General features: G+C 37.6%; 1 protein-coding gene across 3 annotated transcripts in view; it reads left to right on the top strand.

The window, feature by feature from the left end:
- Positions 1–2270: 2270 nt before the first annotated feature.
- Positions 2271–26835, top strand: part of NLGN4X (neuroligin 4 X-linked) — a 391249-nt gene continuing 366684 nt past the window's right edge. For all 3 annotated transcript variants that reach the window (XM_088451539.1, XM_088451540.1, XM_088451541.1), the window contains exon 1: positions 2271–2547. The gene's annotated coding sequence lies outside the window, so the exon portion shown is untranslated. The remainder of the gene's footprint in view (positions 2548–26835) is intronic.

Genomic DNA, 26835 nt, shown 5'->3' on the forward strand with positions numbered 1-26835 from the left:
GGTTCAGCTATCTCTCTAGTCCACTTTATGGCCTGCCCTCTCTGAGTAATCCTGGTCACATGCATGACTGGACATGTGATGAGGCTGCAGATGGATGACACAGATGGGGACAGTGCCAAGAAAGAACAGCAAGTGAGATCAAGAAGAACCAGAAGAAGTTTTTGATAGGTAAGTAAAATGCTACATGGATCATCAGGGGCTGGGATAGTGAGCATGATGGGAGCATGAGAAGGCTCTAAGGACAGGTAAGGGTTGAGTTACTGGGGCTGACAGTTGCATAAAGCATAATAAATAACATATAAAGGACATGATTGGGATGACATGGCACATGACTGAGGAGCTCTGACTCAGCCACCTCTGAGGCAGGCATATAATGGGGCTAGAGGTGGCTCTTAGGTAGATAAAGGACAAGAATATAAGAGGCAAACAAGGGGCAATAATACGGTGATTCTGAGGCTGTGTTTATGGCTTAGCGAATGTAGCTTCCTGAGGGACAGGAGAGGGGAGGCCACAAGGACAATCAGGCACCAAGGAACTAGAGGTACATTTACCAATACGTGTAAAACAGACAAATGGGGGCGTTGCCCATAGCAACCTATCAGTGCCTATCTATCATTCCTTTATTGTATTCTAGAAAATGATAGACATAATCTGATTTGTTGCTATAGACAACACCTCCACTTGTCTGTTTTGGAATGTTTAGTAAATCTCTCTCTTAAACTAGAGGGTTTGATTTTAGAGCTGGGTTTTCTATTCTGTGGTGTGTTTAACCTCAGCGGTGCATGTATAGGTCAAAGGGGTTCCTCTCCTAGCAAACTGATACTAAAAATATGTTTATATACAAATAAACAAACATAAATAACAAAATAGAAAAAAGCCATAAAGGGCTTCTATGCAAACCTGTTGGGTACTAGGAACAATTGTCTCCACTTTGTAGGGTACAATAATAAAAATACACAATAAGGGGTACTTGGGAACATTTACTTTCATATAATACAGAATACTCCTTTCCCCCCTCTCTTCATGCTAGGAGTAACTCTCAGTACCTGTATGTTTGAATTGTGCACAGTCATCCCTCATCTGCTCACTGCATGCTAGGACTAACTCTCAATAGCTGTTGTATGAAAGCGTGCACAATACTCCTTCATCCGCTCTCTGCATACTAGGAGTAACTCTCAGTACCTGTATGTAAGAAAGGGTGCACATTACTCCTTCATCTACTCTCTGTGTGCTGAGGTTAATCTGCTTTATTGAATGCCAATACTTTTGTGCATAGTGGTAATAAACTATATTAAAAAATACCCTTTTAAAACAATAATGCTATTTTAACTGCTATTATCTGATACCTTAGTTATTATTTTGTATATCATACACAGGTTATTTCAATGTATACAAACTTCTCAACATAGTATGGAAAACACCAGAATGGACATGTAACCACTCCTTTTTTAGAATCTAGCACAGTGGTGTAGCTACAGTTTGTGCACATGGTAGTAATTTCATTCCAGGTTATGTGTCCCATTTTCCAATCAGATGGTAAGCTCTTCAGGGCAGAGTGCACAATTTTTCTTCTAATTGCCCTTACTCTCATTATTGTTGAAGCCTTGTACTTTTGTCAGGCCCTCTGCACTGTGAACAGACTTATAGATGTGTGAAAATCATCACACAACTGAGTCATAAATCCATATCTTGAATGTACATCACATGGTCATATAGCCTGTGTACATTGACAACATTAATCTGCCAAGTTCATTGCATGTAAATTTGGGTATAAAGTGTTATATTTTAATGAAAAAGCTGCATGCACAATCTAATGTATCACAGATAAAATAAACATAACAATAAATCCCTATATAATGCTAGTTTTATTTTGCAGATTATAAACACATGAATTTTGCAAAGTCAATTAGCTGACAGTAATATTGCAGCATGTATAGATTCATAACATTTACAACACTTTAGAGAGCTGTTAAAATAAATATGAATCAAACCATCTTGAGTGTCATTAAGCTGTTTACTTACATATGTACACACACCCTGCTATAATACACCATAGCTCTCCCCTCCTACAAAATACGGAGATTATTCTGTGCACTAGAATGAGCTACTCTTTGCATTAGGTGTAGATGGAGATATGGTTTCTGTAGTGATGATGCACACTGCAGCAATCTATTGGTTGCTGGCTTTGTAAATTTCATTCAGTTTGCTCCAATAGCTGAGGGAGAAAGACTGGTACAGCCTGGTCCTCTCTCCCTCCTCAATCTCTTGCAGATCGGTCTCTCTCCGTCTCTGCAAAGGCAATCACAGCTCTTTACTTGCAAAACCTCCTCTATCCTCACACTGATGGTTATGAATTTTCACGCTGAACGGCTATACAGCTTTTCTCCTGCCATCAACACAGTCTCTTCTTTTTTCTGGTTATCACATTCCTTTGGACTGCAAGACTTGCCTTGGATTCCAACAAATATGTATATTTATGTACCCATGTAAGGAGCCTGCTTTGCAAAAAAACACTGTGTGCACGATCATCCTCTCTGCTTTGTCAAGGTAAGGTGCCTAGCAGTCGTTTAAATGCAATTTCTATGCTAGTTAAACCAAGTATGCTTGTAACGAGCGGTCAAGCTATACTGCAGTCCTTTTTTGTGACTACTTTTCCCCTATGGCTGCGAGTCAATACTTTTCCCTTGTGCTCTACATTGTGTCCTAGTCAGATTCAGTATGTGTGTTCTGGGCAGTAATGATCATTTTGCTGCAGTCGCCTCTTTGGAAAGAGCTATGGTTGTGTGTGGTGTTTACAAAGTAGCAGATCAGCCTCTTATACAAATGAAAAGCTATTCTGTCCTCTAATATGAAATAATACTAATGAGAATCGCAATGCTAATACTCCTGTTAGAGATCTAGGAGGAAAGGACATTTAAAATCATTGTGTGATGTTGGTTAACCAAAGGAAACAAGGATTATTGTTGCCATATCCTGTTACAGCAGAGATACTGTATCTGATCATTTGATACACTTTGACTTAAAGGATGTTGCAGTGCCAGTCTTTTTATTACCACTGGGAAAAAAATATGTACTTTCTGGGTTTATTTGTTTTTATGTACTTTGGTCTGATTTATTTCTCATTGGGAATAAGTGGAGTGAGCAATGTTTAGGAAATCATCTGTACTCAGAAGCTGGCTATGAAATCTGTGCTGGCTATTTTATTGCTAGACTGCACCTTACATATTGCAACACATTGCTTGGCATTATGTATGTGTAATGTATATTGGTTTATAACGTGCTGTACAATCTGATTCACATATTTAGTGCCAGAAAATAATGTTTTAGGTCTCTTTAAGTAAAAAAAAAAGGAAAATTAAAAAAAAAAACGAAAATAAAAAACGCAGTCTGTAAAATATCCCTCCAAAATATACCCACCAGTCACTGGTGCAATAAAGGGTTCTGCACACCCACCGCTTCATAGATTGTGTGCAATGTGAAATCTGTAATCTCTATGCAATTCTCCCTCTTAACTTGATTATCTCCTACTTATTGGATACCCCACCCCCATGAATGACGGGTATAGTAGTTCCCCCCCTCACCTCAGTTTGTTTTAAGCTGCATGGCTGATCTGGTTTTGCAGACATTACTCTGTGTTGCATGACACTAAGAAGAAGAGGAAGAGACTTTGAGGTACCCTGCTGCCTTTCATGCAGTGGGATCTTGCAAGTGGCTGACTAGCCAGCATGATATACTTGAATTGGAACAACTACAGAAGAAAAATACTATCCCATCTGAATTACAGATAAAGTGCAACAGTGATGCAGTGCTTTTTTTTTTTTTTTACAATGTGAGGCTTTTTATTCCCTGTATTAGGAATCGGATGTACCTCATCTAAAGCATTCTGTACAATAAAATGAAGCTTTATCCTATGGTACTTCTGCAGGCGCATTGCTTTAATACTGCAGGTTGGAGTGCAATGCTACACTATTATGTCTGATCCCTAGCGTTGCATCTTTCTAGCTGGGGATCTTCTGAGACACCTAGGCAGTATTCTGTGTACTTGTTTGAAGCCAGGTATGATTGTATTGATCATTTTCACTTGCAGCTATAAAGGTGAAACATTAACCAACAAAGAACAGGATGCTGCTTGTCTGGTCTATAGCAGGCAGGGGAGATTTGATGATTCCCACTTTAGTCCATTTTGCACTTTGGTTATCTATTTGCATCTACAAACAATTATTGCAGCAACTCGTCGTGAAATCTTGTTGCATAAGGACATTGTGAATCATGAAATGGCAATTGGCTAGTGCTTCTATGTAGCTAAATCACAGGCTTCATTGACATAAATCGACCACCCTCTGTGAAATATGATATTACTCAATCTTTTCTGCTAGGATTTGTCACATATTGTGACATTAAACGAACTTCAGCAGAGGTCAATCCGTGCTGATCTTCTATACAGTATCTTTTCCTAACAAGTTCTCTGTAGCTTTCCCTCCATTGCTGTTTCAGGCACATAAACATTTTGAGATCAAATAGTCAATTACAATAATCCATGTGAGGCTTGTATTTAATTCACAATAAATTCCTATAAGTAAATGGTAAGTCAAAATGTCTGGATGTTGCATAGTATTTTTAATCGTTATTTATTTAGCTGTACACAAGGTTAGATATGATATGAAATGTTTTAGGACCCACTGAGGGTTATGCTTAGCTGTTACTTAAGAGTCTCTATTTCTGTCCATACCTTTTATTATAGAATACCAACAGGAGCTATTATAACTACAAGGAACAACATCTGTCCTTTTAACATTAATCCACAAGGTGGTAGTGTGTACACTTCTTTTTCAACATTTTTCGGTACTGGTCACTTATTTGAAAGATGTAGTTTGATGTATATACTGTAAAAGGTCTCAGAGAGAGACATTTATTATATATGTAAAGTCCAATACCTGTTTCATGAGGACCATCACTCAGTTGTGGCCTTCCCAGTCACATATATGAGGCTGGCACAGTCAATCTAGTATGATAGTACTGAAAAGCTGGAACATGAATCGAATTAGTGTCTAACCAGAATTTTTAATCCTAATTTGCTTTGAAGTTTTTGGTTTCCATGGACATAGGAGAATCATCGTTGTTAAATTGAAAATATGGAAAATGCTAATCTCTTTTCGATTACAGTTCTGTGTAATCATACTTTATCAGCTGCATTTCTGAAATTCGTTGAAATATTTGTGTACTCTTGCACAGAACATCCAGTCACCTCAGTCACCTGCTCAATGATTAGGTGTTGACTTAGCTAATTAGAAATCTGGTCTTCAGATTGTAGGGAATTGTGTTATTGCAATGAAATTATTGACAGCTATTCCCAACACAGTTGCCGAGGATTTCCCATTAGTCTTAAAGTTCAGGACATCAATCTTACAAGAAATGCAAATGAAAGTCAATAAAGAATTGCCACACATTTGAAAATCTTTTCTGTCCTATATGTTAACACAGAGCATTTATAGACACTAGGGAACGATCGTTGTTTTGGACTGATATACGATATATAGCAATAGATATTTTTTCACCTTGAAAATGTTTTTTTTTATTGTTTGGCATACTGTGTTGATTTTGCATAAATGTCAGCATGAAGGTCATACATTGAGACATCATGTTTATCTGACGTGGCACATTTTAAATAAAAAAAAATACAAAAATGTCTTTATCTACTATAGAATAATAAAAATACAGACTGTGGGGGGGGGACTGTGTGTAAGAATAACTACCTTCCCTAGATGGTGGCTGGTTGGTGCTTTTTGCTAAACACTATAAAAATTGTGTTTTGATTAATTGTATTCATATCCAGGCCATTTATAATGCAGACACTATGCAGCTCTGATCTTTATATTTTCCTATTATATAATATTTTTAATGATCTATTCCTCCTAGGTTTTGCATAACAATATAAACCTATGTTCTCTAGACAACCAATGTGATTAATTGCACACAGTAGAAATTTCATCTTCTGTAAAATAACAGTTTCACTAGCATACAAAGCACCAAGTGTGTTGTTCAACAGGATCACTGAATATGGATGCAAATAATATGAATGGATGAGCTGTATGTCTATAATATATTGATTGCATATCTGTTCACACTCGGAGTTCAGCGTTTTAAAGATGACATGAAAGTATGCATCAAAATATCACTAATGATTATTAGTATCTGTGTCTGCTTTAACTAAATTTAATTAAGGTTTTGACACTTGTTCATTTAAGGCAGCAGGAGTGTAATCTTTGTGTCTCAGAATTGTAGAGTAGTTGGGTTTAATTGAGGGTACTTAATTGAAAACATTCAACACAAACCATATGGGGAAACATTGTTATAGTTCAATGATGTACTAATTGACCTGGTAAATTTTGCATACTTAACAGAGTAGTTGCGTTTCTGCTTTTGACAGATTTCCAGTATAACCCCCTTGGCTTCAACGTAGAACAATCTGCCTCTCATGTTACATAGTCATTCATAGTGACAGAGGCACCTGGACATACAAGGAAGATCAATGAGATCTACATACTATCAAAAGTCATATTGCTCTGTCATTTTGTTTTAATTTAGGTCATTGAAAAAAAAAAAACTACTATGATGGGACTTACTGCTGTAGGTTACAAGTCTAAATATCCTATTAGAAGCCTTGTAATAAAAGGCTAGCTATATGTTTTCAACTGGCAATAAGCCACACAGATCAATATGGAGCTCTCATTTCAAACAGCAGTACTTCTCTGTCACAGTTCAGCTCAGGTGCACTCAAGCAATGTTTGTAAAGCATTTATGCTCTGAGCCATTTCGATCTCCACATTTGACAGGGTTATGTACTCAGCTTTGTCACCTTTTAATAGTTCTCATTCTATTTGCTTTACTACTATGCCTAAATTCTAAATGATATAAACCATGCATCTGATTTCTTCTATTATACCATTAAAGTAAATGCATAATACAAGGTAATCCAGAAAGTAAAGACCTTTTGCCTGTAATAAAATAAAATAAAATTGATAATTTATTTTATAAACAGAGTAGAGTTGTTGATTTTTCCACACAATGACCTCCTTCATTTAAGCATTTATCATATATGTATACAAACCTTAGAATTGCCTTGTTCTACTCAGGTTCAACTCTTCATTGCTTCCAAAATGTTTTCCATCCAGGAACTCTATTAGCTTAGGCCCTGATTCAGACCCACTCGCGAGCGGCTGTCCACTCGCAAGTGGGTCGATGGTCTGCACTGCGCATGCGCACGACAGAGGGAGCTCAGTAGTGCGCATGCGCGAGACGCGACGAGCGAAGGACTTTCCTTCACTCGTAGTGTCTGATCAAAGGGGGCGTGCTGTCGATGTTGCGATGTTGATTGACAGCATGCCCCCTTTGGTGGGCATGCCGGGGGCGTGCCTGCCAGATGGAGGTGTTCCCAAGGGAACGCCTACCGTCCGAAGCCGGCCCCACTGACATCACTAGTGATGTCAGTGGGAGTGATTTTGGCTCTGATAGAGCCAAAATCACTCCTGGCCTTGCGGTTGAGAAACTCAACCGCAGGCTTCTGCTCGCACTGGCGATGGTCGTGATGGTCAAGACCATCGCGACCATCATCCTGCATGCTCGTATATATGCTGTGGGCGGTGACCCACAGCTATACGAGCGTCCAGGAGGACGCTCCATATTTATGGAGGTGGGCCCTGATTCAGAGCGAGCGCTCTGGTCTGAGCGTCCGGCTCTGAATCAGGGCCTTAGTAAAAGTTGAAAATTGCTTGGCTGAAAGCCCTGACTATTGGCATAGGCAAACACAGGGGGGTTTCCAGTTGACCAGAAACACCCCTTCCCCACAACCTGGCCAGTGGCCACTACATGCAGTATAAAGGGCAGAATGGAGCTGCTGCAAATGCCCAGTGGCAGCAGATTTTCACACCAGAGAAATAATCTGGTAAGTTACTTACCTCATTGGGCCTGCATACTGTATGTCTGAAGTATTGCATTACATAAACTGCAGTTTGTTTGGGGCAGACTATAGCTTGTTACATGCTAATTATGCATTCTTTATGGGTTGGTGACAATCGCTCTAAAATCAAACATTTGGAAACCCTCTTTCAGAAATCCTGCATTTGCCATGATAGGGTGGTTGATTGAAAACCTCCCATCCAACACTGTGATAAGTGATGGGCGTCCCGATCGATCTTGGTTATATACATTTGTTCATCCATTATTTAATATTTCAAACCACTTTCTCACATTATCATACACCTGCTCTAATTGGTAATACATTTTGACTTTTTCTGCACATTCAAGAATCGAATACCACTTATACTTCACAGTCAAAGGGATTTTGTATTGTTGGGTTGGTTCATTTTAGCAATACACAACATTACCAAAAACAATCATAACAGCACATCACTCACAGGGCATTTTGAAAGCAGGTTAAGGAGACACCCGACCATGAGTTGACTTGCATGACGGGAATCTGCAAACGGTCTTTGCATCCTGAAATACCTTTGTATATGGATGTCATACATTTACTATTAATGTATTGCTAAAATGTATGTTTTATAAATATAGTGTGACAATAAAAAATAGCATGTTTATATTCATTATCTGTTCTGTAGATAAGTTTAACAGGCTGGCTCCTGATTATCAAAATTTAACATAATTAAAAGTATTTCAACATAGTTATTATGGACCTCTTGACATTTTTTTAAAGCTTTGTAATATATATACCATATTCATGTGTAGCAGATAATACAATTTTCATTTACAGTGCCAACCAGAATATTTTTGAAATAATCCTGCTGCATTGTGCATGTACACATTGCAACCATGGCACAGTGGTCAGCATTACTGCCACACAGTGCTAGGACTATAGAGTAGCAAGATTGAAACTAGTTTGGCTTTACCTTTAAAACATTTGCCATACTAAATCTTCCAGCTAAAATGCAGAAACATGCACTTTTTTGCAACCTGCAAGCTATTATACTTGGCCTAATAAGTTCAAGTCCAAACAGGGCATTATCTGTAGGGAGTCTGTATGTTCTGTGTTTGTTATATGCTCCTCTTGTGGATGATCTAGCTTCCTACCACAGACTAAAAACATCTTGGTAGGTTAATATTAATGTTTATATAGTAGAGTATTGAAAGCTCAACTGAGGAAGGGACTAATGTAATATTTAAAATTCTATGTAAAGTTATATGTTGGTTCTATATAAATATGGGATGATAATAAATAATAATAATAATAATAATAATAATAATAATAATAATAATAGTAATAATAGATGCATAGGACTATTGTTAATGTCTGTTTAAACCAAAGCCTTCATTAAAAGGACATGGAAGGACATAGCACTTTATGGGGGAGATGTATCAAATCTATGAGAGGGATAATGTGGAGAAGTTGCCCATGTCAGTAAGCACATTGTGGTTTCAACTTAATGTTTTAAAATTTGCACAGTGTACATTTAGTCTGGCAGTTTGCATTTTTCTTTTCACAGACAGATAGCAACAATTTTGGCCTGCAATTTGGTGGCTGTCTTCTGCTATCCGACATTCTGTTATATTTGGTGATCATTTCCTAGATCCAGTCAGGGCAAAAGGTTCTTTACAGAAATGCATTCATACTTGTAATAATAATTTTAACGTGTACTAATACATTACACCAGTAGCTTTAAAGCAATAAATCCATATGGTGACTCATTAATTTGGGCTTATTTTGAGACTGCAGTTTAGATATTGCTTAAAATCATGATCAAGGGTGCAGAAGTATAGTATACTGCAACCATCAGGAAGCGATTCCTCTCATTGATGTGTGGCCTTAATAAATGTATTGATTTACTATTTATTTAAGTAGAAATACCACATAAACAGTACTGTAAAATGGAGGTATTGTCATTGTTGTATTCCATTGGCAAAAATTGGATGACCCCAGAAAACTCATAAGTTCTATGTTTTGATCAATGCCATTTTTGTAACACTTTTCAGAATGCTGTTATAATATATGTACATATCTTAATGTGACACTTGACATTCTGTAAAAGTAGAACACATTTTACTAGTAAGAAATAAAGGTATTATGCTAGGCTATTTTGATCTGCTTCTATAAACTTTAGGGAATTAAATTTCACTGAACTAGAGAAAGGCTTCAAGTTGAAGCTAATTAGCATCTGACTTCACAGTAAGACAACCATTTTTAAGGAGGACTCTCTGGGAGATGTTAGTAAAATGCAATGAACTTTTTGCATGCTCATTCATAGAAGATTTTAGAAATTAGATTCAAAGCAATAACATAACGTAAACAGGGAGTTCGATTTTAGCAAGAAGTGGGGTTTCCTGAGAATAGTGTCTTCAATGAAATGTAAATGTAACTTCCTGTTTTATTCAGAAAAAAATTAAATAACAAGAGTGAATTTACATAAAATGTTCACCTTGTATATTTAATTTATATTCTGATTCAATAAGACATTATTGTTTAAATGCATATATTTATAGAATTTGTGAAAAGACAGTCAAGTAATTTGAATCACAGTATGTGGTTATACTACTTGGCTATTGGGATCAATTACTCATAAATTTGGCCAAGTTTTAAAAACAATACCTGTTTTTAAAAGTTCTACATATGATAAATTAACTTGGTGAGGTTTGGAAGGTAATATGTTTAGGTAATTGTGGAATGCATTAACTTAAAGACAAATTAAGAATAAATATTATTATTATTATTATTATTATTATTATTATTATTATTATTATTTTTCCATTTTAAGAAAATAGGTTAGCACTAAATCATCACAGTTTCTCCAATTCTCAAAATAGGAACTTAATAATTTTTAGCCCTATGCCTATGTGGTTCTTAATCTGGCCCTAATGAGCAGAGCCTCTCAAGTGTCATCTCTACAAAATAATTGCTTGGTCGGGAAATAGATTATACTGCCAGTAATATAAAGTTATAATGTTTTATCTTCCCAAGCATTCAGCACATACAGTATGATGCAAAATTGTATGCACAAAAGGAAATAATGCGCAGACTGCACTGAGTTCTATTACATGATTTTCTTACAAATCTGAGCCTTTTGTAATACTGTGTATTTATTTAGATGGCTCTTAATTCAAGGATACTACCCTCATGATAGGAACAAGTCCCTAATTGGATAAAGAAGTCATCAAGCTGACCAGATGTACCAAGACTTAACCATGTGCAAATTCCACTGAGATTGAACCTTGCTTCTAATCAACCACAATGTTCCAGAGCCCCGTTGCAACAATTCTAACCACATTTCCACCAATAGTTGAGGTCATGCGCTTTTGATCTGCCAAGCAGATCTATAGTTATTGAGTTCAGTCTAAGAATGGGGACAAATAGGTATCACTTACTTGAAAATTAGTTATATCTCACAATCTTTTATAAGACATCTAAAGTGGACAATGGAAAATATTTGATGAATTATGTAAGTTGCTTTGACAACAGAAAAGAGTCATATGAAGACTCTGCACATTTGGGCAATTTTCAAGAGAATACTAGAGCTTTGTTCATATTGTTCTTAATATAATAGATGTGTGTGTGGTCGTTGCTGTCTTTCTGTCTTTCTGTAATGTACCTTTGGTGCATGAAGTATGTTTTCTTTGTAAAACAGTTCTCTTGTAGTAATGTCATAGAGCTCTCACCAGAAAACAGTCGGGAAGCCGATGGACAGAATCCTGACCGCCAATTTCCCAACTGTATAATCCCAGCAAGGGTTAAATGACAGGCATCGAGATCCCGATGCCTGTCATTTTCCCTACGCCGGGACCCTGACACCCGGCTTACCGATCAAAGGTAAGCCGGACGACGGGTGCGGACATCCACAGAGGGGGAGGGTTAGGTTTAAGGTTCCTGGGGGGGGACTTAGAGTTAGGCACCCCATCCCTGGGAGGTTAGGTTTAGGCTAGTGGAAGGAGGGGGGTTAGAGTTAGGCACCCCCGGTGGGAGGTTAGGGTTAGGCACCCCCCCAGGGGAATTAGATTTAGGTGGCGGGGAAGGGGGGGGTTAGGTTTAGGCCCTTAAGGGGGGATTAGGGTTAAGCACTTAGGGGGGAGGTTAGGGTTAGGCACCCCTAAGGGAGGTTTAGGGGGTATAATAGGTTAGACAATACTTACCTAGGGACGATCAGGATTTTCAGTGATCCTGGGATGCCACTATCAGGATATATCATACTGAATCACTCTCACCAACTCCTTGTTCTAAACTTACTATGTAACACTTTTCAAAGCCACCAAGTCTTCAATGATTTTGCTTGCTGGATTTATTGGGGCAATTATATTCAATGTAAAACCATGCATGATATTGCTGAAGATGTTGTAGCTTTGAACAGCGCTGCATGGTAAATTTAATATAAATATTTACTACTTCCCAGAACCCCCTATTATGACTTTAGCAACACCATCATGAATTAATACATAAAAGCACTGTATTTGTCTACAGTTATTAACCTTCCTTCAAATATCAACTTTCTTGCTTGGAAAATCAGATAATGCAGCATGCATAAAAATGTATATTACTATGGGGGAGATGTATCAAGCCTTGGAGAGAGATACAATTGAGTAGGTGCCCAAAGCATACAGCCAGCTTCTGTCATTTTAAATATTATGATAGATAAATGGCAGTTAGAAGGTGATTGGTTGCTTTGGGCATCTTCTCCACTTTATCTCTCTCCATTGCTTGATACATCTGCCCCCATGTGTACAAATGTAAATGTTTATAAGCGACCTAGAACTGGGCAAAACTTTCCTTTCTTCCCTATCAATATATAATCACAAACTGTTTATGTACTAAATGTTTTGTCTGCATTTTTGTTTATTTTAATTTAATGACTATGAACAAAGTGTATCTTCTAGTAATGAGTTATATGTGTTAATAATAATAATAATAATAATAATAATAATAATAATAATAATAATAATATTATTATTATTATTATTATTATTATAATTATTATATTATTATTATTATTATTATTAACTATGGTTTATTTTAAACTACAAAAAATAGCAATGATAAACAAAGCACAAGTAGAATCTAGACACTAATTAATCACATCCTATCTAGAATGAACCTACTGCATGACAATATTAATTATAGTGAATAATAAAGTAAGCTAATACTACATTTTCTAATGGCTGCAAACAAACATAATATATTCAGCAAGGTAAACAATTTTGAACATACTGTAAGCTTTAAAATGTGCATGTGTTTGTTTTTTTATATGCATCAATACTATTATTAGTATCATTTAGTGGCCTATGTATCAAACTGTTTGTTATTGCATCATTTTATGTATTGTTCCTATGTACTAAAAGCACGATGCAGAAGATTTCACAGAAATCTCCAGCAAAGAGCTAATTAGCACTGCATGTCGCTGTCCCCATTATTGTTATTAAAAGGGGACTATGATCGGACCCCTATGTACTAAACTCTAAAAAGTGATGCTTTTCAGAGTTTAGCCCCTGTAGTTTACACCATCTTCACATGGCTCCAGAAGCTGACACTGGGCCTGAGTCACTACGGAATGCAACTGCACTGTAATTGTGATTATGCACGCATTTGAACTACGATAGTATGCTAATCCATTGAGATTGCTATGCCGTTGAAGCATTACACAAGGACGCCGACTCTACTTAACACATATCCGTAATGTTTAGCAAGACTGCAAAACCATCAGTACAACTGAGTACAATCGCAGCCTCACGCACTCTTACACAAGCCCTGACCTTACTCAGGAATTGCTAACTTCATTGCACACAGTGAGTACACAAGCTGCATATGGCACCACTGTGGCTAATTTACGCACACCCTTGCAACAGCGTCCGAATGCAGTGGGATGCCTGCATTTTGCAGACCAACCCCCATCACCTCCCACAAATGGCATTTCCTGTCAATCACTCTGCGTTGGGTCTGCGTAGTCACTACAATCGCAGTCCCAATCTCAGTGGCTGGTTCGCACATGCGCACTGCGATGAATGTGCAGAAAGAAACAATTGCCCGATTGCATGCATAAACGCAGTTGCGAACAATAGCAAATCAGGCCCACTGTGCACATGTGCAGTGTCAGCTTCCCCAGAAGAAGTATTTCACTGCTGTGAAAGACTTCTTCTAAATGCCGGGGATATAACTCACAGGAACAGCAGTTACCACTTGGTGGAGCTGATTCAGAGCCGTTGGCTACTGTAGATGCAATCACTCACACGATGTGTATGCAAATTGCATAGGCAGTGCTGTCGCACAGCAATGCATTAGCATGTCCAGTATATCTTAGATCACATAGTGTATGCAGACACCCACCAGCCTGTCTTAAGATACCCAATTGTGCACGTCATGTCCAGGAAGTATATGCAACCATAAGTACAGTACATCGGGTAACATTGGATGCTATCGCAGTGCTTGAGGTTGACCATACCCTTCCACAAGCATTGCGAGCACTTCAGTGTAAAAACAAGCTAGGTGACATGTACTATGATGCTGTCTTTTAATTATGCACACCTCTAAAATGCCATTGAGATGCTCAGGCATGCCTGCGTTTACACCTCCACTCCCCCATTTTTATTGGCCAGCCCCTGTTACAACTTACCTCTTTCATCACAGCAGCCCAGCACACGCTGCTTTGTGCTGGGCTGCACTGGGAGACTGCTTGCGGCTGCTATGAAGCAGCCATAGCAGTCTCCTATGCCTCTGGGGGGAGTGATCAAGCTGATTATGCCTCCCCACTGGTTACTCGCTGGGCAGAGGGGGCCCAGAGCAATTAGACCATGCCCCCTTTACCCGAGCCTGCCGTGGCTCTCAGCAGGCCTGATCGCAGCACCACTACGATTATTAGTACATAGACCCCTTAGTATTTTATACAATTGGAAAATTAGCTCCTTTTATAATACAAATGCTATTACTGAGATATTATCATTAATACCTAAAAGCTTTATGGCAAGTTGTACTCAATGCACCAAAAGTGACATAACTGGCCCCTATTATTGCAAGATGATGTTAAATGTGACTTTAAATTAGTTGGTATTATGTAACATCATAATGCACTGATGCACCTGATGAAGGGTGAATTACCCTGAAATGTTGTGTTTGTCTTTACAGTTTGCATTAAAAAAAAATTGATTGTTCGTTAATGAAAGATCAGTCGAGGTTCCTCTTGTTTTTTACATTTTAATTAGCCACATCACAAAGCCTATGGATAGGAACTCATACAGGGTCATTTATGAGCAGATGGTGCATTACAGATTTGTGCCATGTGTAGTGACTGCTTTTGCATGCTGCTGCACTTCATCTATCTCTGTACACTAAAACGTCCTTGTTTGTTTTTAGCTTTTTGTTGAACCTTGGTCTGAGTACATTCCCTAACGGTTTTCACTGCTGCTTTTTTAAGTAACCCCCACTAATTGCATTGAAAATTTCCTGATATCTTCTTAAACAAAATATGAAAGCAGTAATTTGGCTCTACACTGATTTGTCAGACTTCAGAAGTTTTAAATATGAATACAATTTGTATCTTGTATGCCGAGGATGTGCAAACAGTGCCTACTGAAAGTGCAGATCAAAGGAGTATTTTTTTGGGATGGGGAGATTGCACATTTTTTGTTGTGTGGGTCTTAGGTATATCTGCAGAAAGTGCCTTTGTCATAGAGTGCAAACTAATTGATTACATCATATTAAGGTACCTGTTAAATATATCCTACCATATCTGTTACAGGCAAAGTAGTAGTTTTGATCTACATATTAAAGAAAAACCCTTTACAATAAGGCAAGAATATTTATCCTTATTACCTTATAAAGACAGCACCTATTAGCTTTTGATGTAATCCACAATTAGCCAATAAATAGCGGCTAATAAACATGCCAATACTGAATATTCAGAAAGTCAAAAAACTTTAAATATAAGCTTGAAAAATGTCATCATATATTTTTTTCTATCTTTAATCAATACTATATTATATAGTATTTTACTCAATTGGACAATGTGTCCCTTTAGAAAAAAATAAATACAAAATTGCATAATGTACACTAAGCAACTAGATGTACAGTATGGTCAACTCAGCATGTGCCCCATAGTGTATAATCCTTGCATTCTATACAATCTCTTCATTGCTTTTAGGCAAAGTATGAAACAGACACACTCAACACTGTTATACACTGAATAAAAGTCAAGGTTGCATGAAAGCTTTATGAAAATGGGTAAAGTGAGGAGCAAGTTCAATGTTGTCACATTTTACCCTTTACATGTCACAGAGCTTATTTTGCATGGTTTAACTCAAATAAGGAGAACCATGACTTACCTAATGTGAACAAAAATTCCATGCTGCTATGCTATTGCCAATATATTGCAATGTCAATCACAGAAAGTTGGACAAAGGTGCAAATTTATACTCTTTGATTGGATTTACTCATAAATGAGTACCATTGTTGACATGACTTCTTTCAGACAAACTAATAACATCAATATAAGGTAAATACAACCTAACATAAAAGATATTAGTGCAATACAAAACATAACTTTGGGCTAAAATTACTATTTCATAGCACAACTAAATTAAATATTTGTTTTAGTGCAGCATTAAAAAGTGGTAAGAGTGAGGGTGGGTGGGTACAAAAACCTGGACCTGTCTAGGAGTAGGAAGCTGGCAGTGCAGGGGAGGTGTAACCTACCATCCCCCTCCTTCCAACAATTTGTAACCATTCCTCTGTATGTAGCATTGGAACATGTCACTACGGGGATATTGGTAAGCCCCCACCACAGGGACAAGAGCCAACCAGATGTCTTGCCAGTCTTTGTAGTACTATGAAAGCTAATATTGTTGTAGTAATAATTCGATTAAAGATGAAAATGTTTAATTTATTTTATAGCAGCAACACTTTTTAATTTAAAATATGATTTCAAACAATCTACTACTCCCAAATGCTGGACCGGCTACCTCAGTAGACAACAGTTTTGGCCCACCTTTGAGAATTACATGCCTCCACACAATTCTGGTTTGGTTACTGTATGATTCTGGTTTTAAAACAGTTGACCTTTTTGTTGTTGTTTCTATGCATTCTGTAAGACATATGCCAAAATTAGAGATCACATATCCAAGATGTTTTGCCATTTTGAAGACAAAACTCGACAAATTTCAGAGTTTTCTGCTAAACTTTCACATTTTCTGAACTCTCACTCTATTACATTTGGCCCATTGTTCCATATAATACTCATGTTCTCCCTTGCTTTCATGAATATCTCAGCATTATGCTTCTTCATTTCACAGTTCTATAATTGATCAATTTTATCTCTTTCATCTCTGTATCTGTTGGTACTATTTACTTTTTTTCCAGTCCTTTCATGTGTTGCACATTTATTATGGAAATTACACTTTATAGGGTTGTTATAATTTGAAAATATATAAAATTAATATTTTGTTGACATTTATATGCCAGCTTTCGATCAATGTCCATGATATTGCATGGATTTCGGAATTGAGAAAACCACTTTCTGTTATCCTATTCATTTTGCTGGGTACTAACATTGCATTTTGCCTTCAGGCATGGATTCCAACAGGATAGAGCTCTAGATAGCTCTGTGTTTTGTCTTAGTGCCAATCCAAAATTAGTATAATTTAAAATAGGCACTGAAAAAATTTCACTCAGCTGCTGGACATACCACTAAGCATATTCTGTTTTATGTACAGTAGTGGGACCGAACAGAACAATAACTAGACTTTTTGGTGCCCTTTCCCAGAAAGACCATTGGTGCCCCCCCATACCATGTTTCAAATAGGAACTTAAGACGTGCACCTAAAAAAGAGAAGTGGGCTCATGGGGAAGGGTCATGGCAAATCTGATTTGTCTTGTATGATGATGAAGGGGTACCAATCTCTTTGTACCACTATTATCCAGGTGTCACTGCCAAATACAGTGTGAATCCAATGGCTGCAGTTATGATACACAATAATTGTTCAGTATAACTCAGCAGCTCTAGATGTAGGAGAGTGCTGGTGAACAGCCATGCAAAATCCTGAAACCAGCAGTGTAGCTCACCAGCTGAAGGTATAGAAAGTGTGCTATTAGTAGTGTATGGAAGATCCGTGTATGTACCCTATGCCGGCAAGTGAACTCTAAGTGTGCTGGTAACACCTGAGTCTGGAATTGGTGGCTGTGTTCAGGACTGCCATCCAAAATTGTGGGGATTATAGCTCCTTGAGTAAGGTGTTTGAATGCCATGTCAGAGGTGACAGGTTTGAGTCCAGGGTACTACAGTATTTTGAAATATGTGTGTTAAATAAAAAATGATGTAACTGAAGGTACTTGGTATGGCCCCATGGAGGGAAAGTCAGCCAGGGAGGAGAAAGGGGTGGCCAGGAGATACCAGGAATAAATTAAGAAAAAGCTACAAGTAAGAATAATTATAAACAAAAAACTGAAAGGCCCGAACAGCACTGTGGTGTCCTGTGCCATGGCACACAAAGTTTTCTGTGTAAAATTTAAATAAAATTTCCCCTGTGTACAAAATGCACCACATATTGTATTTTGTGTACAGCTGTGATAACTCATTAATGCCATTTTCTTATTTACTACATGCACATAAACAGTGGTGATAAAATTATTCAGTCTATAAAATATAAGGGAATTTTCAAAAACAAAACTGATAATTATTGCTCAATCCATAAGAGGCATAATCCATAGCAAAATGTTCATCTTGGGTCCCTACTGCAAGTAAAAATGTACTCCAAAGAATTTGGTTAATCTAAGTGCATCATCATATACCTAGTAGTCCAGAATCTTGTAGGCAAAATATTTAAGGTTAGTCAAACTGAGGGCGTGTATACAGTTCAATGAAGACATGGCTTGTGGATCACTGGCCAGTGACATTGATTTTGTGACCCATTTTATTATTCTGTTTTTAATTCTGGAATGTTGAAAGATATGTACAGTAATTCATACAAAATTGTAAACCCTTAAAATAAAACACAGTAAATATCATTGTAAAGTATATACAGTGAAAAAAATGGCTTTTCTGGAAAAAACATTAAGAATGGGAATCCTAATTATTGCACATACAATTATTGGGTGTTATTTCACATGCTTTTGTTGAAAGTTTCACTAAAGAATTGACTGACAGACAATTGTCTGGACTGAGTATTTTGAACCATGCGATGACTTTACCATTTATATCCTATGGTACAATGTAAGATACCAAATATAGTTACACTTTTATGAGCTGAAGTAGTCATAATACTTAACTGCGACTCAACAAATGATACCATATAAAGTTTCTCAAATTCTATGACCTTTCTCACATAGAGAACATTGAGCATTGTGGCATTTCAATAGCAGCTCACAAGATGAATCAGTTATCAGTGGAATTTCTGCATGCTCTATAATTATAAATGCTAATCAAGGCACGATTCCTAATGTGTTTGCATTTTGCTGTGCCAAATAAGTGTTCTGCCAGATCTAAAGAAAGTGCTATTTAAAATTTTTCATTTAGTTGCACCCACCACTTTTTAAAAACATTTTCCCAAATAACATTTATGAAAAGTCAAAAATGTTAACTAATGTTATTCTACTTTGCTAAAATAGATTACATTTAATTTCTCATCATCTATAAAATATTTGTATTTATATGAGGGTTTATATAACCTACTGTGATAAGATCTGAACAAAGTGTAGTTGTAGAGACTTATTAATCAATGGTGTAGCAAGATGCCACTGGTTAATAGAAGCTGCATTGCACAGATACCACATTGTACAGTCACCCCCTGCACATAGATCCCTCATTTTGCACAGAACCTCCTTTCATTGCACAAAAACACAGCATAGAATGTCTACCATTGCACAGAGAGATTGGTCCATTGCAGTGACTCCTATCATGCACATATAGGGGCGTATTCAGAGTTAAGAACACATACAAAAAGAAACAAAAAAGGTGCCCATTTATACCTTGGCAAAATTGTGTTGCTGTGCAGTTGAGAATGTTTGGAATGTGTGTGTCCTAACTCAATTTTAAACATTAGTGTAAAGACAAAGCTACCCTATATTTGTTTGCTACCCTGTATTTGTTTACTATATAATAAAGTAGCCCATATATTTCCTGCATGCAAAAATAAATGTATTAATTTGCATCCTTTGCATTGCCACATTGCTTGTTCCAGTAGCAAATTACTCTTATTTGCTTATATTTTTTATTTACTCTTAACTTTACATATAAACTCTTATTTCTTAAGGAATCCCCTAATTTTGTCACTCCCCTCTCTTTCTCAGAGACATTTCCCCATATTTCGAAGACACATTCTATTGCACAATGAGTCTCCATGTTGTATTGACACTTTCTGCTCTTGCTTATTGAATCGCCTCATTATGCAGACAACCCACCAACTTAAACAGACCATCTCCTCTGTTGCCTAGAGACACCTCCTGTTGTACAGAGACACCCTTCTCACATCATTTCAGAAGTTTCCCATTTCTGTTAGACACACCTGCTGCACCCACTTTAACTTTATCAGGTTCTGCGCTCACTGCTGATCTCATGTAGCATAGTAAGCTCTCTCTGATCACATACACTCATAGTGCTATGATCATCTTTATGGCAAGAAATGTTTATAGCCCTGTGTAATTTTGTGCACCAGGTTTAAAGGGTTGTGTACAAAGGGTTGCACTCTGTATCTTCACAGCAGTTAGGTTGATGGGTGAGGGCCTTGTATATCAGTGGTGCAGTAGATATTAGCCAATATGCAGAAATGTATGCCTGTACATTTGCTCTCACAAGTAGATAGTCCACTGAGACACAATAACAGCTATACAACTGCTTTTCATCCACACAGTAACATACAATTTACAGCACAGTTATCCATGTCATTGATACTACATGTACACTGTCTTTACTTGATATTATCTGTGTACAGTATGTATCTTTATGTAAATATGGACATTTAATTTGGTAGCAAATGACAAAAAAACTCATGGCAGTAAGGAACCATAAGAGTGAGTGGACTATTACATATAATGCTATTTTTAGTGTTTGAAGCTTTTAATGACATTGCTTGCACCACAGCAAGAAATTATCTTCTCTGTAGAGACCCTATACCTTCAATGGGACGTATTCAGTGAATAAGTGCATTGGCAGACAGACTTACCACCTCCATGTTCCATGCCCTGTATAAACAAAAATAATACAGAAATTGACAGCTTGCCCTCCAAATCTTCTACCAGCCACAGCGGTTGACTGGACAATGTAGGGCCAATGGTGGCTATGGTTGGTGCAAAACCAGGCTGCCTCTCTCCTATAGGTTATATATTTAAATGTTGTAAGCACTAGAGCTCTTGTCAAGCCCCATGGGCACAGAGGAAATTAGCAATATTTTTATGCCAATATTCCTAGTATAATAACTAAGGGCTTTAGTACTGTACCTCTGTTCATTATACCAAAAGATTTAAAAAAAATAGAAAACACATAACATAGTTTCTAGTAAACGTTAACTGAAAAAACAAACAAACAAAAAAGACCTTTTAAATAGTAGATACAGCGGTTATACAGCTTATTTACTCAATTAGGCAATGTTCACATTTTATTTTCTTATGGAATCAAGATGGATTTATTAGATATTTATTATCACTGGTTTACATAGAACAATAATATTTTTTTCTTCATTTATTATTGATAAAAACAAAGGATAATTATAAAAATATTCACTCCATTCGCTACAATGCAGTACATATAAATAAAAACTGATGCAGTCAGTTGTCTTCCTCAGTCACAAAATGCATTGACTGTTTACAGTTAAAGTATTTTAATGAATTTTAAGTTGTCTGTGAAAAACCTACATTTAATTAGTGCATTTTCAAATAGGAGGATGAACAATAGAAGATTCAAACAGATTTAGGGCCAGATTCAGAGGTGGATGCTGCTGCATCAGCTCTTGGGTCTGTTGCTGGAGTCACACGCCAGGGACACTTCCATGACATGCCTATGAGACATTTTTTTTCGATGCTCTTGCATCTTCAGGCAACCTCCCAGTTACCACCCAGGCAGGGGCAGATTGGCTGCAAATTTCACAGGGAATTTCCCTGGTGGGCCGGATCATTTTGGGGACACTAAAATCTATTTTTATGTCTGTTTTTTTTTTAAGACTGTGTCCCGGTCAGTGCTGATTGGTGGGTGGGCCAGCCTCAACTCATGTTTACTAAACTGGAGAGAGGCCCTGCCTCCAATCAGTTCAGCAGCCTCTGTTCAGATGGCTGCCTGAGACTGACAACCCGGCAGTCCCACCCCACCAGGCCACACCACCACTCCACTCCACTGTTGACCCAGCTCCTGGACCTCAACTCCTACCTTCCAGATCCCAGCAGTAGCTGAAGCTGAGTTGCTGCTGCTCTGGAGGCTGCTGTGGGTGGCTATGGATGCTGTTTCTAGTGTGCGTGGGCTAGACATGCTGGGTAAGAAATATCAACAGTCCCAGGTAAGTGCTCCCATCCCTGTGTCTCCCCCTTTTTCAGCCCAGTGTCCATGAAACCCCCACCATCTCACTGACCCCCTCCCCAATCCCAGTGTTTCTCCCTTCCCTCCACAACCAGCCCCCTTCTCACTGCCCCGCCTCTTAAAAACCCACAGCCAGCCCAATAACAGTTTATAAGTGTATGCCCAAGTGGTCTAAGAACAATATATCTTGTGGTGGGGGCAGCTGCAGGTATAGGAGGTAACCACCCTCAAATCATATAAGTATTTAAAATTAATAATCTTGGTTATACCTTAGTGCTCAACCTGTATGCATTAAATCTTATAAATAAATTGATGTGGTCTGAATATCTCATTAAATTCATTTATTCCTTAAAACATTAGTTCCATCATGATTATCAAGTTGAAAATGGTAAATATAACCTGATGGTAATGCATAAAATACAAGTTAAATATATTAATTGAAATTTAAAGAGTTATGTGTTACTTGTTCCCTAAAAACCGGCCAGCTGGCAGTGTAATGTTTAAAGGTCATCAACATATAACAGGACAAAACTTATAAATTGAGTATAACAAAGGAAAGGGGTTAATGTGTGGGAATTTGTAGACTCGACAATTACAGTGGTGATATATGCAGGGGTGGAAATGGAAGGGGAATAATTTACAGGGGGAAAAATATAAGGATTCAAATGAGGGAAAACTGCTCTGGTGTTAACCAAATAATATGTCCAGATAAAGTCTTAACAGGTGTAACCGCTTAAACTTTCTGTAAATGAATGATTTTTGTGGCTGCTTCCCATTTCACAAGTGGATAGTAATTGCTGGGTTTCAGCTGCTTGCTGCCCCATGGGTGACTTACCCTTCCTTGCTTGGCAAGACACTGGTCTCTCTCTGCCAAGGTCGTGCGGTGTGGTCTTCCAGCTAGTTCCCTGGAGGATTGCAGTGTTAGCCTGATGTGCTGGGTTTCTTGTGCTGCTGGTAGTTAAGTCAGTACACCAATGCATGTCGGCTCCGTTTAGCCTTTTTCAAGGTACCTTGAAAGGTTAAACGGAGCCGAAATGCATTGGTGCACTGACTTAACTACCTTGATAAAAGGCTAAATGGAGCCGAAATGTGTTTGTGTACTGACTTAACTACCAGCAGCACAAGAAACCCAGCATCACTTTCTCATGCTACAAATTTAATCCCAGATGGAGAGACCATGACGTCACACAGCCACACTGTCACCCTGACATACAGCCTGATCAGCCACAGGTGCAGCATCAGCCCGCAGACAGTCAAGCAGAACACTGGGATCCTGGATCATGCAGCCGGCACATCAGGCTAACACTGCAATCCTCCAGGGAACTAGCTGCAAGACCACGATGCATGACCCTGGCAGAGAGAGACCGGTGTCTCGCCAAGCCAGGAAGGGTAAGGGCAGCAAGCGGCTGAAACCCAGCAGTTACTATCCACTCGTGAAATGGGAAGCAGCCACAAAAATTATTAATTTTCAGAAAGTTTAAGGGGTTACACCTGTTAATACTTTATCTGGACATATTATTTGGTTAACACCAGAGCAGTTTTCCCTCATTTGAATCCCTATATTTTTTCCCCCTATAAATTATTCCCCTTCCATTTCCACCCCTGCACATATCACCACTGTAATCGTTGAGTCTACACATTTCCACACATTCACCCCTTTCCTTTGTTATACTCAATTTATATGTTTTGTCCTGTTATATGTTGATGTCCTTTAAACATTACACTGCCAGCTGGCCAATTTTTAGAGAACAAGTAACACACAACTCTTTAAATTTCAATTAATATACTTTTCTTCTATTTTATGCATTACCATCAGGTTATATTTACCATTTTCAATTTGATAATCATGATGGAACTAATATTTTATTTTAAGGAATAAACGAATTTAATGAGATATTCAGACTTCTTTAATTTATTTATAAGATTTAATGCATACAGGTTGAGCGCTAAGGTATAACTAAGATTAGTAATTTTAAAGCCCAGTAACAGTGCCCACCCCATTGAGCCTAGTGTTCCCCCTTCAAACCCCCAATCTGACTGCCCTTCCTTCCCATCCAGCACCCATATCTTACTGTCCCTTCATCTAGCTCAGTGTCCCTCTCATATATCACTGTATCTCTAACTCCCCCAGCTCCCCCAACCAGCCCAGTGTCCTCCTTCCCTGTGAACAATTCAGCCACCACTTTATCACCCCCCCTTTTATCATTTGGACCACTGGGTTGGGTACTGGATGCCGGTGCTCTGGATCTTGACAGTCAAAATCCCAACACCAGTAGGGTTAGGATACCGACGCCAAGTCCAAAACTTGCTCTTTCCATTAGCCGACGTGGGCAACTTTCTGAAAATTTTCCAGGGCCACATTAGTTTCCCAATTCGCTCCTGCACTCAGATACTCCCATCACTTTGCCACCCCATATCTGATACTGTCTGTCCTGTTCACAACAGCATTTTCATGCTACAGTCTGTGTAACACATGCATCCAAGGGGTAACACATGCATCCAAGGGGTAACGCATGCATCCAAGGGGTAACGCATGCATCCAAGGTCACTGCATGAACATCAGCAATTTGTGTTCAAATTGCATACCCGCTGCATCAGGCCCTTAGAGATGTATGGGGGTATGCCCTAGCCCAAACTGTAAATGCATTTAAAACATAGAGTTGGACAGTATAATGTAGCCCTTACTTGCAATAAATATTTTTGCATTATTACCCTTGCTGTTCACCATCATTTCTTTCCAGTGCTTTTATTGTATGAAAAAAAGGTACAAGTACTCAATAAAACAGGTACCAGTGCTGACCTAAAGTTGCAAGATTATACAAAATGAATAGTAACTTCCATACTCACGCATGAGTCTTCACTTATAATATCTGAATCTATATAGTATTTAATTCTTAACCACAGGAATTTCACTGATTGCTTGATGTTTCTGGAACATGTTATAAGAATGAAAACATATATAAAAAAAGGTACCTTTGAATGCCATCAGAAAAAGCTCTGCCTCTTCTAACCTCATGGAACTCAAGCAATATTTTAAAGGAGAATGGAGGAAAACCTAATGTTCCAATGTGTAAATGATGAGTCCAAATAGACTGACAACTAAAGTTGTAGCTAAATGTGCTTATCAAAAGTGAATACTTATGCAATCAAGTAGTATATGTTTTGTATTTTTGTTTAAGGAATAACTTTTTTTATATAACATAATGTACTATACAGTATTTTGGTTTTTAATCATTAGTATTAAATCCCACAATGTAAGAAAATATATTATGAAAAATGTTTTCATGTGTATACTGTACTTATTATAGCTGTTCAATGTATTTTAAGAGAGCGATATTAAACTTTACAGTAAATTAGTACTGCTGTGCACAAAACACTGAAACATTTGATTCTATTAAATGCCTTTATTCTTAGAATTCTCATAGGAGTGTATGCATTACAGTAGGCTAGCAATAGAGCTAATTGGTGCACTTGATACAGAAAACCCTATTGAGTTCAAAGAGCTTTTTATGTGTACTAGTCCTCTGATAGACTCTGGTGTATCTTAATAAAGAATTTCTCTTATGCTTTTCATTTATTATTTCCTCAACAAAAATTATTTAAAATGTTGCAATTTCTCGATTATTGATATTAGACTTTTTTAAATTGAAATAAAAGCTACCTATAGTTTGCTGAAAGAGCATGTTTTGGTACAGTATATGTTTCAATAATTTACTTATAACTGTTCACATTCAAAATGCTATACTACATAAATTATACAATACCGATGTGTCTTCTTGCATCTTTGCTGCTTTTGCAACAAATCATGCTTCGTTCGCACCCACAATTCCATAGGATCGCATGGTGCGAACGCAACTCATGGCATGGCGTAGCATAGCGCACATGGCCACGGCTAATCTCATGGCACAATGCGTTTGCACATTTGTAGTGCAATCGCCAAAGATGCAAGAGGGCACATCTGTAAGTTTGTTGTCAATGGGAACATGCTGTATAATGGTATTTTATTGTAAAGCATTCAGCCATGTGTAATCCTTTTGGAAAGACATCTAGTTTATAGAATATCTTTATTAATATAGGCCTATAAACTGATAAATGAAATATAACCCATAGAGTGCAATGGCATTGTACCTTTTTGTGGTCAAATGAACAGTAAATAAAATTGAAGTACTCTACAACTATTCATTGTAAAACTTTCCTATTCCACATATAACCAAGGGTTTAATCTTTACAATTGATACAAAAAAGTAAATAATTTTTTTACCAATATTTAAGTTACAGTATGAATATATTTTTATTTAATTTTAAAGGATATTCATTTTAATTTTATTTAGAAAAATAGCTGTTTTATAAGGAA

The sequence above is a fragment of the Taudactylus pleione genome, unplaced genomic scaffold (assembly GCF_031769625.1).
Source record: "Taudactylus pleione unplaced genomic scaffold, aTauple2 ptg000026l, whole genome shotgun sequence".
Classification (NCBI taxonomy): Eukaryota; Metazoa; Chordata; class Amphibia; order Anura; family Myobatrachidae; genus Taudactylus; species Taudactylus pleione.